A 12,380-nucleotide genomic window follows, 5' to 3' on the forward strand; every position below is an offset into this window, starting at 1 on the left:
TCCGTGATCCATCCCGCAAGATCATCGAGCTACGAGCGATCCTCCCCCGTACGTTTCACTCTTCTCATCGCTCGAGATACCCGTCTCTCTCTTTTATACATAAAATTTACTCTACACATGACTACATTGGGGACGGGTCCAGAATGACGACCAGCTTCTCTCTCCACTCTCATATTAATACACTTTCGCACGAATCTAATATTTCTCATATAAATTATCGGCAATTAAATTCTCAAAAAAAAATAACTAACAAAATCGACGAGAAAACTGGAATAATCGACATGCCATAGAATTAATAGGTTTCTACATGTATATACATATATATATATATATATATATACATATGTAGTATGATATAGTGGATGATGGACCATCACAATCTTATTTTTATTACCCACATGATGAGACTTTGCTCAGCTCGTCTAGGGATCGGAAGTGTCTGCATGCTTTTGTGCTGAAAAAAACGAATTCCATCATAACCAAACTGTTTTTAAATTTCAAGGGCATGAGGGTATCTATTTAATAATAATTATACACGATATAATGTAATATATTTATATGTAGTTTATATGAGAACGCATTCGATGCAAAAGAACAAGAAAATAAAAAAAAAAAAAAAAAAAAGAGTGCAATAATCAAGTATTGGCATTCGCCCGAAACTAATATCTCCAGTGGTGCAGACATAAATCCCAGCACCACGTACACTTGCACGCCCCCACAGCACGCCTCCCATTAACTTTTTAATCTCATGGACTAAACTCAGGGCGCGAGGATATGAGACGATGAGTATTAAACGAAAACAGGATCGGACTAAGGGCATCCACAATATCATGCTTTTGTTTTATCGTTAAAAAATAAACGTTAAACGACTTGCATTCATTCACTTGCACGTCGGCCTGTAAAAAAAATCTATTTATCAAATAGTTATGTAATTGACATCGGTTATGATATTTATGTTTATGATAAATGAGGATTAAAACGTAGGCACGAGGACATTAGCATAAGTGTGCCTGGATCTTTTGGTGGCGTACGACTGGCTCACACACACACGCACACCTGGATTATTATATATTATGATATATTACACATATCGTCGGATAAACGGTCTCTGCAACTAGTGTATAGCTACAGAGAAAGACGAAGCGTGAGTCGCGCGTCGAATTAGAGAAAATTACAGAACACCTCGTAAATACATCGTCGGCTAAGTGGTTGATTGGAGATCGTAGACCGGGGACTACCACTAAATTATATCCCAACGTCCTTTTATCTCCGAGATCGCGATCGCTCTTGTAAATTAAGCCAACGAGATATAAAGCTTCTTTACTCTGTTTATACACGTTATTTAACTCATACTTTTATCCTCTCCCTCTCTTATTATTCCTCTCGACTCTCATTAAATCCCATCCACATTCTGATGATCATTTCTCAATAAACAACATCACGGTTCCATTTGTTCAATCAGCTTCGACTCGCGATATCAATCCGTTTTAAAAAAATTAATATAAATAAAAGGTGATCGACCGGTGTTTTGTTACAGAATCAGCGGGTTGGTAAGAGATGGATGCTAAAGTCCTGTTTGATAAACTGAGTATGGGACAGGATATGGGAGAATTTAAAAAGAATTTAGCTGTAGCCCTTGAGGATGAAGAAGTGAATAAGCATGGAGCAAAAGTGAATCGATGTATATATGAGCAGGGAGCTGGGGTGTGTGTTATGTTGATGCATTATATTCGGCGTCGGAGAAGATGGAAAGAGTGCGAGAGTCCCGCGGGAGAGACCCGGTTCTCCCTCTCCCACAGTAACTCCCTAACCCATCATTATCGACAATTTATCAATAGCCAATAATATTATATTAAAACGCCACTACAAGAACCCGACTCCCATCGGCATCGCGGCCTACTGGGGCCTTAACAACAACTAAAATCCATCTCCCACTTTTGGTTCATTCTTTCCTGCCTCAAAGCTGCTTCAGATATATTTATGTTGGACCCGATCATAATGTTTATGTTCACTCTAATCCCCTTTAACGTCTGTCTCTCCCTCTCTCTCTCTTTCTCTTACGTTCTCTTTCCTCTTTACTTAAGTATTTTTACTCTCTCCCTCCCCCTCGTACTTGATCTCCATCTCCATCTCCGTCTGTCTGCTGCATTCTGTTTAAAAAAATTTCCATCTAATCAGATTAATGGTGGGAGGGCGCGAGAACTACAACTGCAGTCTTATTATGCCGGGAGATATTCGAGGGGTTGCATTGCGAGCACTCAATAATTATAACACGAGTTCAATACATATATTTTATTTTTTATTCTTAACCTAATAATTTTTCTGATCAATCTTGTTGCAACATTGTTCGACTGTTTGCACATTTTTTTTTTAAATTAATTTTATTTTTAAAAAGACTGCAGTTGAACCCGATTAACTCACTGGCACGTTTTCTATTTACATGTTCTGGCTTGTAAATTTTTTAAATTAAGTTTCACTTTTATTTGTTACTATTAATGGCTTCGATAAGTTTGAAATTTGTAACCTGGGTATATGTATACTTTTATGGAGATTACACAAGTGAATTAAATAATAAAAAGGGCTCTCACGTTCAGTGATATGATTACGACGTTCGATAGTATGCAGATATGCTAAATTTAAGCATTTTTTTTCCGCCCTTATCTATTATATTCAAACGTTTGCCAAGAATTCTCAGTCGGTACTAAAGTACAAGATAATGATAATAAAAAATATATAGTCCATACAAAAAAGGCTATTGTTTGTAATGAGATAACGTCAAAAGCTATTAAGAGTTACATGAAATTTATATACAATTGTTTAGATTTTTATTTTGTACATATATATAAGAGGGGGGCAGAATGGGGTACCTGCAAAATTTTGTAAAAAGTTTGTTTTTTAAAATACTTTTGAAATATCTCAAAATCATTTTTGTAAATATAATTGAGAATTATTTTGAATTTTTTTCTGTAAAACTTTTTCAAAAATTGAATTTTGTTTTATGATAAAAACTATCGAAAATTTTTTTTTTTCGTTAAATAAATTACTGATAAGAAAATTTAATTTAATCAAAATTATCTAACTTCCAAAAATTTGTTTTTTCACTTTTTTTAGAGGGTCCCCATTTCACTCGCAAAAATGAATTTTTTTTTTAACAGCAAGTGAAAATTTTTTCTATTCACTTTGAATATCATTGAAAAAAAAAAAAAAAAAAAAAATTAACGGATTTAAGTCCTCAAAAATTGAGTACTTTCTTAAGTACCCCGACTTACCCCCCACTCTATATGTATATCGACATTCAAATTAGCAAATTATCTAACATTATTTTTCGTCCGTGATTCTGTGCGATTTTCAGATACTAATAGTCGGAAAAAATATCATTTGAGTAATCTTGACAAAACTATACCTTCACTAAATATGGAATTGATTTTTAGATAAAAAATAATTTTTAACTTCCTCTTTTTCGCATAAATGGAGGATTTTCCGAAACGGAGTTAGACAATTTGCAAATTAAAACGTCGATAAAAGACATCGAAAATGATGACAAATAAATTCGTCTTCTCGGTTGGCTCGTCCCAACTTCCGGCACATAATTTGCTTTAAAAGTCGTAAATTTAAAAAAAAATATATGTACTAATAAATACTTTAGTCCGTACGATTCATTTACATAAGCACAGCTGAACGTTTGCAATGCGTGAAATAGATATATGCCTTGATATTTATGTATATACATACTACAAATATATGTATATATATATATAAGCCATAATGAAAACCAAACAATGCTTGGATAATTATGTAATTCACATTTGAATGCTAAAAAAAAACGGAAGAAAAAAAATAAGTTATTAAAAGGCTACTAAATCGTCTTTCTTGAATTTTTTATTAACTCATATATTTATTCTACAAAGCATTGACTCGACTACTTAACTTAAAAATATTCTTGTGAATACTTGGTCGTCTTTTAACGCAATCCCATAATATTATGTTGCAGACATGCCTCTATAATTACGCCGGAAATATATAACGCGCGGACGGGCAACTTGTATTTAATACCGTGAATATAACGGACTTTAAAAAAATAAATAATAAAGATTTCTCTTTTTAAAAATTACCATATCTCAATTAAAATGTTGTAAATTATTTAATATTTATATGATTCGACGTTAAATACGAAAAGATAATTTTAATGAGATTATAAATCTGAGGAATTTATGTTATGGTTTGCAATTGAAGCTAATGGGGTTCTGGTGAATCAAGACAATCAAGGGTAGTTTTTTAACGAGCATATTTCGTAATTTGTGGAGGAGGACTCAGCGGACAGTGGGTAAGTGAAGGTAGAAGGGGTTTTGAAGGATAAAGAGGGAGAGGAGAGACAGCAGGAGAGAGAGAGTGGAGGTTAGAGAGAAAGTTCAACCATCCGGGGCGGGAATTTAGCTTACGCGCGTCCGGGGGGTAAGTTATGACTTAACGAGGGGTTGGCGTGATCGCTGTACGTTGTAGACCATACTGGGTAAGTTGTATGTCGGTTGTGTTATTGTCGGTGCGCGTTAAAGCTCACCGCGAATATAGTTACTCGCGGTTTAAATCATAGACTTTTATTTTTTTTTTACATTCATACTCTTGGCTTACTTTTTTATTATCTATAGAAAATTTTTTTTAACATATTTATCACTATTTTACATGAGTAGTAAAAATTATCAAAATGTAGGCAGTACCTTACTGCAATAATTATTTTATCAACATAATATCTTAAAAAAAATTTTGTTATTATTTTTAAATTTCCCGCACAAAAAAGTATATAAATAATATATGTCCTATATAGCCAATGCATAGAAGGATATGTCACATATATATTTTTTGTATGGGTAATTAATTCGCATTGTAATTTCCAACAATTATTAAATTTTAATTATCGATATCAGTAGTCAGCTAAAAATTTTTATGACTGACAAATCAAAATTTTTAAATACGAGTACTAATTTTTTGTCTGTAATAATTCGGATGATGTAAAAAATAAAAATACAGACCGATACTATACAATTATTTTCCTGAAAAAATTTTTAAAAAATTACAGAAGTAATTTTTTTTTTAACAGTTATACCGTAAGGTCATAAAGTATCCGTAAGTTTACAACCTCAAGACAATGACACCTCTACTAGATACAGATAACGGAGCATTGTTCCGGATAATGTTTAAGGGCGCAATAAACAAAAAAACCGGCTCTAACTTAAAAGACGAAACAAGAAAAAAGAGATCCAGAAGGGATACTTTTAGGGTTAGGCCTTAAATCAACCAGCCCCTTCCATCCCCCGAGCCTGTGTTTTTCTACATGAGTATCTATATCTTTCTATATAATAGTACACTAGACTCGGTCGTCTCCAGTCTCGTGCTGTTACATAAGAACCTGCTCGGTCGTTAGTTTTTTTTTTAACGCAAGGTTTTTCTTGTCCACGACGATACGTGGCAAAAAAGAGTACCACTTTGCAGGACACCGGCGCCGATTCCGCTAGACAATGAGACTAATCGACGGCGTTTTTTCCTCTGATCTTTTTCTTTAGTTTCTTTTAATCTTAGATGACACCTATATACAGTTTTCTTAATTTTCTTTAGCTTCGTTAAGATAAAAAGTGTCCAAAAAATTTAAAGAGGCTTCAAAATTTAAAAATGTCTTCTGATACTTTAAGTATTTATTTAAATATACTGATATATTTTATAAATCATTAATCAGCAGACAAATTTTATGCTGGAATATTACAACCGACCCATGATACCTCAGTCCATGTTAAATTTTTCTAAAGATTTGTACAAGAAATTTAAATAAAGCAATTTAGCGCAGCCTTTTTGAAAACTCGCCCACTATTCTCTCAAGTCTCCAGTTTCTCGTAACCTTTCTCTACATTTAAAAAGAATTTATGTAATAGCGTGATGTACATTTTTAAAAACCATACATCAACCGATAATTATTTAATAGAACAGTATTCAATTTTTTCCTTCTCTTTCATTAATTTTATTTCTATTTCAACTTGTATGTTACCACGCGAGTTTATAGTGCAGTATGGGTACAGGCTAATCATAATAATAAATGAGTGAGTTTTAATATTAAGGCAGTGCATATACTGGACACACAACATACAATGTTCAATATTTAATGTAAAATGTATAATGTATATAAAGCGCAAAGGGGTAGACTGGGGGATAAAACTCGCCCACGCCTCGTCATCACGCGACGATTACACATTTTGTTATCATATATTTTAATCAACATAAAAAAGTAATTCGTTTTTAAAATCAACCTTAATAGAATACTTAGTTGTTCAATCATCTTGCCTTAATAATAATAATAATAATAATAATAATAATAATAATAATAATAATAATAATAATAATAATAATAATAATAATAATAATAATAATAATAATAATAATAATAATAATAATAATAATAATAATAATAATAATAATAATAATAATAATAATAATAATAATAATAATAATAATTATAATAATTATAATAATTATAATAATAATAATAATAATAATAATAATAATAATAATAATAATAATAATAATAATAATAATAATTAATAATGTGTATTGTGTGTACAACATTGAATTAAAATGACTGGACATTATGTCCCGAATTGATCCCTCATATTATCCTTAAATTACTTCTCGCTCTATATATATATATACATATATATATTACCAGGAGAATTGCTCGATCAGTATATAATGAATAATTTAAAGCCAAGCGCGAGGCCGCAGAGTAGAATGGCGTGTGCCATCCGCCAAGCAAAAACTAATGCTTGCCCTCGATATATTACCGATAAACCGGTGAGATAATAATCTAGATAACTAACCGTACGGCGCGAAACCCTCACGCGATCCTTCGTCTAGCTGTAATACATTTATCTGCTGGCTATCTCGAGGCCATATCCATATAAATATATATATACATGTGTGTGTGTACATAGATATATATTTACATCTACAAAGGAGGTGTGATCTTTAATTTCAAGTCCCGAAAATCAATTGATTTAGTGACGAAAAGAAAATGAATTTAAATTATTTAAATATTTAAATTTATAATGCTGTGATAATTATCATGGTGCGTGCAGTTGTATTTAATTTATATTTTTAGAGACGAGGTCAAACGAAATATTAAGTTAAGTGGAACATCAAAGGCCGCAGATAGCAAAATACAGGATATTTTTTATTCTGCTGGTGTTGTAAATGCAAACGCGACAATCTCTAATCGAATATATAGACTGCGGGGTAAATGCAAAAAAAAATCAAACGATAATGTCAACAACAGGGAACACTAAAAAGAGTGAGAGAGACAAAAAGCGCTTTGGAGATTTCATCAGAGCTGGATATATAAATCGGGAACGAACGATAGCTGGTCGGGATGCTGAGCGATTTTTTTATAAATTTTTTTTTTTGCAACGAGTCATGATGGCCATTGTTACTGAGCCCACTGAATTATCTGTAAAACTAGTCTATTGTTCGTAACATTCAGTGACGTGCAATTTTATTCGGACCAATGGACAAATCCTGGAGTCTGTAATAGTGGGCGAGAGGGAAAAACAAGAGAGAGAGAGTTACTTTAAAAGTTTTAAAATGTAAAAGCAGTGACAAGAGATAGGGAGATCAGTGAAAAGGGAGTAGTGTAGGAAAAATATCCATGGTTGTGTATATTCTACTAGTACAGATGAACGTGTATGGAATGGAAGCATCTCGATAGCACTTGATTTCGCATGGGCTCACGTTGGTACATCGGTAATGGATACTGGAAAGATTACCAGTTGGTGTCTCTGTTAATTGACATGGATGTCGGTGGCACTGTCGTCGGCTCTTTTCAAACATCCTCATGTTGGTTATTCAACTTGTACTTAAACTTCAACTGCAATCCAACCCCCTTTTTCTCTTAACGTTTTTGTGTAGCTCAGCGCAACAACACTCAGAAAATAGTAGACTCGAAACGCGTTCAAAAGTATCTTAAATCTCTCTCGTGTACTCGGTTGAATAGAAAAGCTCTGATGAAATTCCATTAATTCAGCAGGAAGAGAACCAGAGTGGTGGTTCTGCTTTACACTCGAAAAGGGACTGCATTATTTTGTACTTGGTTTAAATCTCTATTTTTTATTTGCAAATCAAATCACATTACCGTGTAATTAAATTTTCTGTTTAATAATAATGTGTTTTATTAATTTTTATAGGTAATTGTTATGGAGTTATTTTTTGAATAATTATTCGTATGTAATCATGGTGTTAAAAGATCAAGATAAAGTATTAAAATAATACGTAAAAGGAATGCGGGTAAGAATAAAATAAGTACTGGCGTCTAGATAAAAATAGCTGCATATCGAGTGATCTTTCAATCAAGATGCATAATATAACAAGTTATCCATCTTGACATGAAATCAACTCACCGGCTATTAAATCGTCTAGGATCGTTGATACTCAACTCACACCAATTAACTCATTTATACAGCACACATTTATTATTATTATTTTTTCACACCTTAACCCCAACTTAAATCTCACTTTCATGCATTAAAAGCCAACAAATAATTTCATTTATTTCACTCATAGTCAATCGCTAAAAAATGTAAAAATATTTTCTTTTAATTACCCGCAGTTTTTTTTTTTGTTTTTATCAGAGGGCTATAGTAAAAACAGGCCGGACAATGAGAGGGACAGAAGCGTATATTACGGTGTCGGTATACATATACATGTATATATCAGTGATAGGGTGAGGAAGGGTACCATCAGGAGCGGCGGGTGGGCGCGGAGGGCTTACTAGAGCGTTGAAAATTGAAAATTCAAAATGGCCGATATTTCCGCTCGAAGGAATTAAAACAAAAAGTTGCCCGACGTTCATTATGACATGCATCGGTGTATATACCTGCACTGTGATTTGCGCTCTTTCGTTCGTTGCAGAACGCACTCTCAGTGTCCCACACACTCTTCACAGAGGTACACTACTCTCTCTGACGATGTCTGACACAAAAAGCGGACGCACATATGTACCTTTTACCTACCTACACACTATCCAATATCAAAACTCCCGTTTATTGTCGCACTACTCTATAAAACATACTATATAACACACACACACACAAGTATATGTCTCTCCCTCTCACTCTCTCTATATATATATAAATATGTACATACATACATTGTCAGGGATATCAGCTATTATTTGCCCCGCAGGATGTCCGCTCATATGCACCGACTTTTCATCATATTTCAAAGGAACACTTTTTTTTTGCCATAACTTTCAAATAAATATCGCATTCATGACAAAAATTATTTTCGATAACATGTTCATCCCCTTTTCATTTATTTTATACATATACATTTATCTACACATATGACATATCTCATTGTCTCTGTATTACCTTAAACCAGTTGTTCCATATATACATATACATATTTATAGATATATGAAGTATATAATGATACAGCATACCCGGATACGACGTTTGACTATTTTGTGATTTTTGCACAATAGTTACCCGCGGGTCTTTTGTTTTAAAATTATCAACACGTCACACAATCATTGAACAAGGATAGAGGATGTTATTCACAAATGTATATGTATATTATAGACAGCCGATCAGTCGACTGTTGGATAAAAATAATAATGATTCAATGGCATTGAGCATAAAGCAAAAACATGAGTTGCTGTTGATAATTCAAACACTTTGACATAATTATTAACAAACATCCCTTGTTCATCTGCACAGCTAAAATCCATCACTTCATATAATATCTCCATGAAAAGCTCACTGCTGCTGTATTATGCACATTCATATCCATACAACGCATATTCTCGTTATAAACTTTGCATCTTCATGCGGATTTACACTCGGAATTTAAAAGCATTTGTGCAACACGCACACGTTCGTTTTTTATCCTGCCTATTAATGTAAACTGGATTTTTTATATGCGAGATAGCTTTCACTGCATATATGCAAAACGTTTTCAGATTTATAATTTTTTTCAAACAATAAATAAATGATAACGTCATTTTGTTTGCAATCCTGTAAATGTTTGTCTATTTATGGATTTTTTTCCGGCTAACAAGATGCGATACTTAATAAGGAGCTAAAGCATCCATTGATTCGGTTCTTTGATTTTTATTAGCATTTGAATTTCAATAGATGTTGAAATATATATACAGAAAAAAGAGTAGTTGTGATAATTTGTATGTAAATGTCTCGAAAATAATTTAAAAAGATTTTGAACTTTTTTATGAGCTTTTGTTGGCTAAAAAAGGGAACCGAGCTGCGGAGAACCAAACGATTAGCCGTGTGATTTTATCTAGATCCATACTCTAGCTCTATATATAATATATAACGTTATAAAAAATAAAAGCAGGTGTGTCAACTCTAAATACGTATACAGTTTGAATAAAAAAATAATTTAAACGTAATATAGAGAAGGATAGCCGAGCTTCCATTAATGTCGAGTTGTAAAAATAAATTTTATTCTCGATTAGCACTTAATCGGCCAGTAGGAAGTGAGTTGTGCCTATAGAAGACTTGTTTGATCCAAGTGGGAAAAATAACTTGGAGATTAAAAAGATAATAATAAAAATGTATACATATATAAGCGTGCGCAGGTGATAATCTACTGCGAGGCACGCAGGTCCTAAAACATTTTTTTCTTTTTTATTTTATGAGAAAAAAAGCTTTCGGTAAATTTTGTAAATCGATCATGAATGTAATTCACAGACGTCAATCAGCTAATTCGTGCGTTGGCTAAAAGGGGGGTAAGAAGGGTAGTTTATTAGCATGCTTGTTACAAGTTAAGATATGTGGTGGTAAGTCTTCCGGTCATCAGCTGCTGCAACTTATGACTACCATATACTTAATTGGAAATGGTTGTGTTTAGATTGCTGATGGTTTGGTGCTAAAAAAATATAGCAACGCTTTTTGGTAATGAATCCACAGCCCCGGGCAACCACGCGACTGCTAAATTACATCTTTTGTATAAAGTAATCTTCAAATAAGCGACGACTCCACACGATAGCTGTAAATACTACAAATTACTGAGGGTTTATTTAAATTCTGGTTTCGAATAAACCACACAAAAAAAAAAAAAAAAAAAACGATTTCTCGGCGTAAGAAAAGTTTTTCATTACAGGAATAATTTTATCCGCATGTGAATCTCAAAAGTCTCTCTCTCTTTCGACGTATTCTATCCCCTCCCTTTTCTATCTGAAATTTATAAAAGTCACAAATATAAGTTTTCATTCGTTGAGGATTTTGAGGTCTTAATTATAACTTAAAATGGATAAATTCTAAGCATTTAGACCTCATTGTGGATTTTTAGTACTAGAGTTATTTTCTGAGACAAATAAAACATCAAAGAAATTAGGGCTTTTGAAGACTAAACTAGAATTTTTTTTTTGACAGGGAGGGCAAGTTAAAATTTTTCGCGCCAAAATTTTTTTTTGTGCAGCAATACCAATGAATATATATATATAAGTATTTCATTAGTTGATTAAATAATTTTATTTAAATATAAAATAATTTTGATAATTAGCATAGACGATAATAAAAATTATTATGAATATGTATTAATAATATATATATATATTTATTAAATCTTGATGTTTTAAAAGGATAAAACAAAGTTGAGTTATGAATTATAATTTATCAAAAGCCACTTTAGTAATTGAATATTTATAAAGTATAACTTGAGAGTAGTAAAAGTGTTAATTAATATACTTTATTGTTAAGAGTTTTGCATTTTACACTGTACTGCCGATGTAATAAACACACGAGTCATATCCTGTTATTAGTAATAACAATAAACTTGAGAGAGATAAAGCGAAAAATATGTTAATGAAAAAAGATAAAAAATATGTACAATAAAAATTAAATTTATTGTTGTTTGAGTGTTTTCACAAATGGCGTTTGGCGTGTCCATCGACATTTAATTTTTTTCGAGGTCCTCTTCGCTTGTTTGCAAATATATATATATACATATATATATTACATTAATCAAGACGGAGATATTTTTGAATAAATGAAAAAATTACGCTAATTTTTCGTGTTCGTAGTCCTCGATTATTGCGCTCCGGCATATTTGAGTTTTAGTGGCCTCCATTGCTTGACACACCAACAATAGTTGCTCATGTGTACGAGAGTACAGTAGTGGATGTATGTAAACGTATGTTGGAGAATGATAAAGGGTCAGAAGCAGGAGGTGTGCAAGCACAGGAATACGTAGAGTTCGCGTGACCGACGGTCTCGGCTGGCTAGTTCCATCGCGCCATCCTGACTCTTCGGCCTCAACTCCTACTCCTACTTCTGTCTATATATATATACATATATATACTTCTCCGCCTGGTTTATATCTATCTA

This window comes from Microplitis demolitor, chromosome 1 (assembly GCF_026212275.2).
Source record: "Microplitis demolitor isolate Queensland-Clemson2020A chromosome 1, iyMicDemo2.1a, whole genome shotgun sequence".
Taxonomy (NCBI): Eukaryota; Metazoa; Arthropoda; class Insecta; order Hymenoptera; family Braconidae; genus Microplitis; species Microplitis demolitor.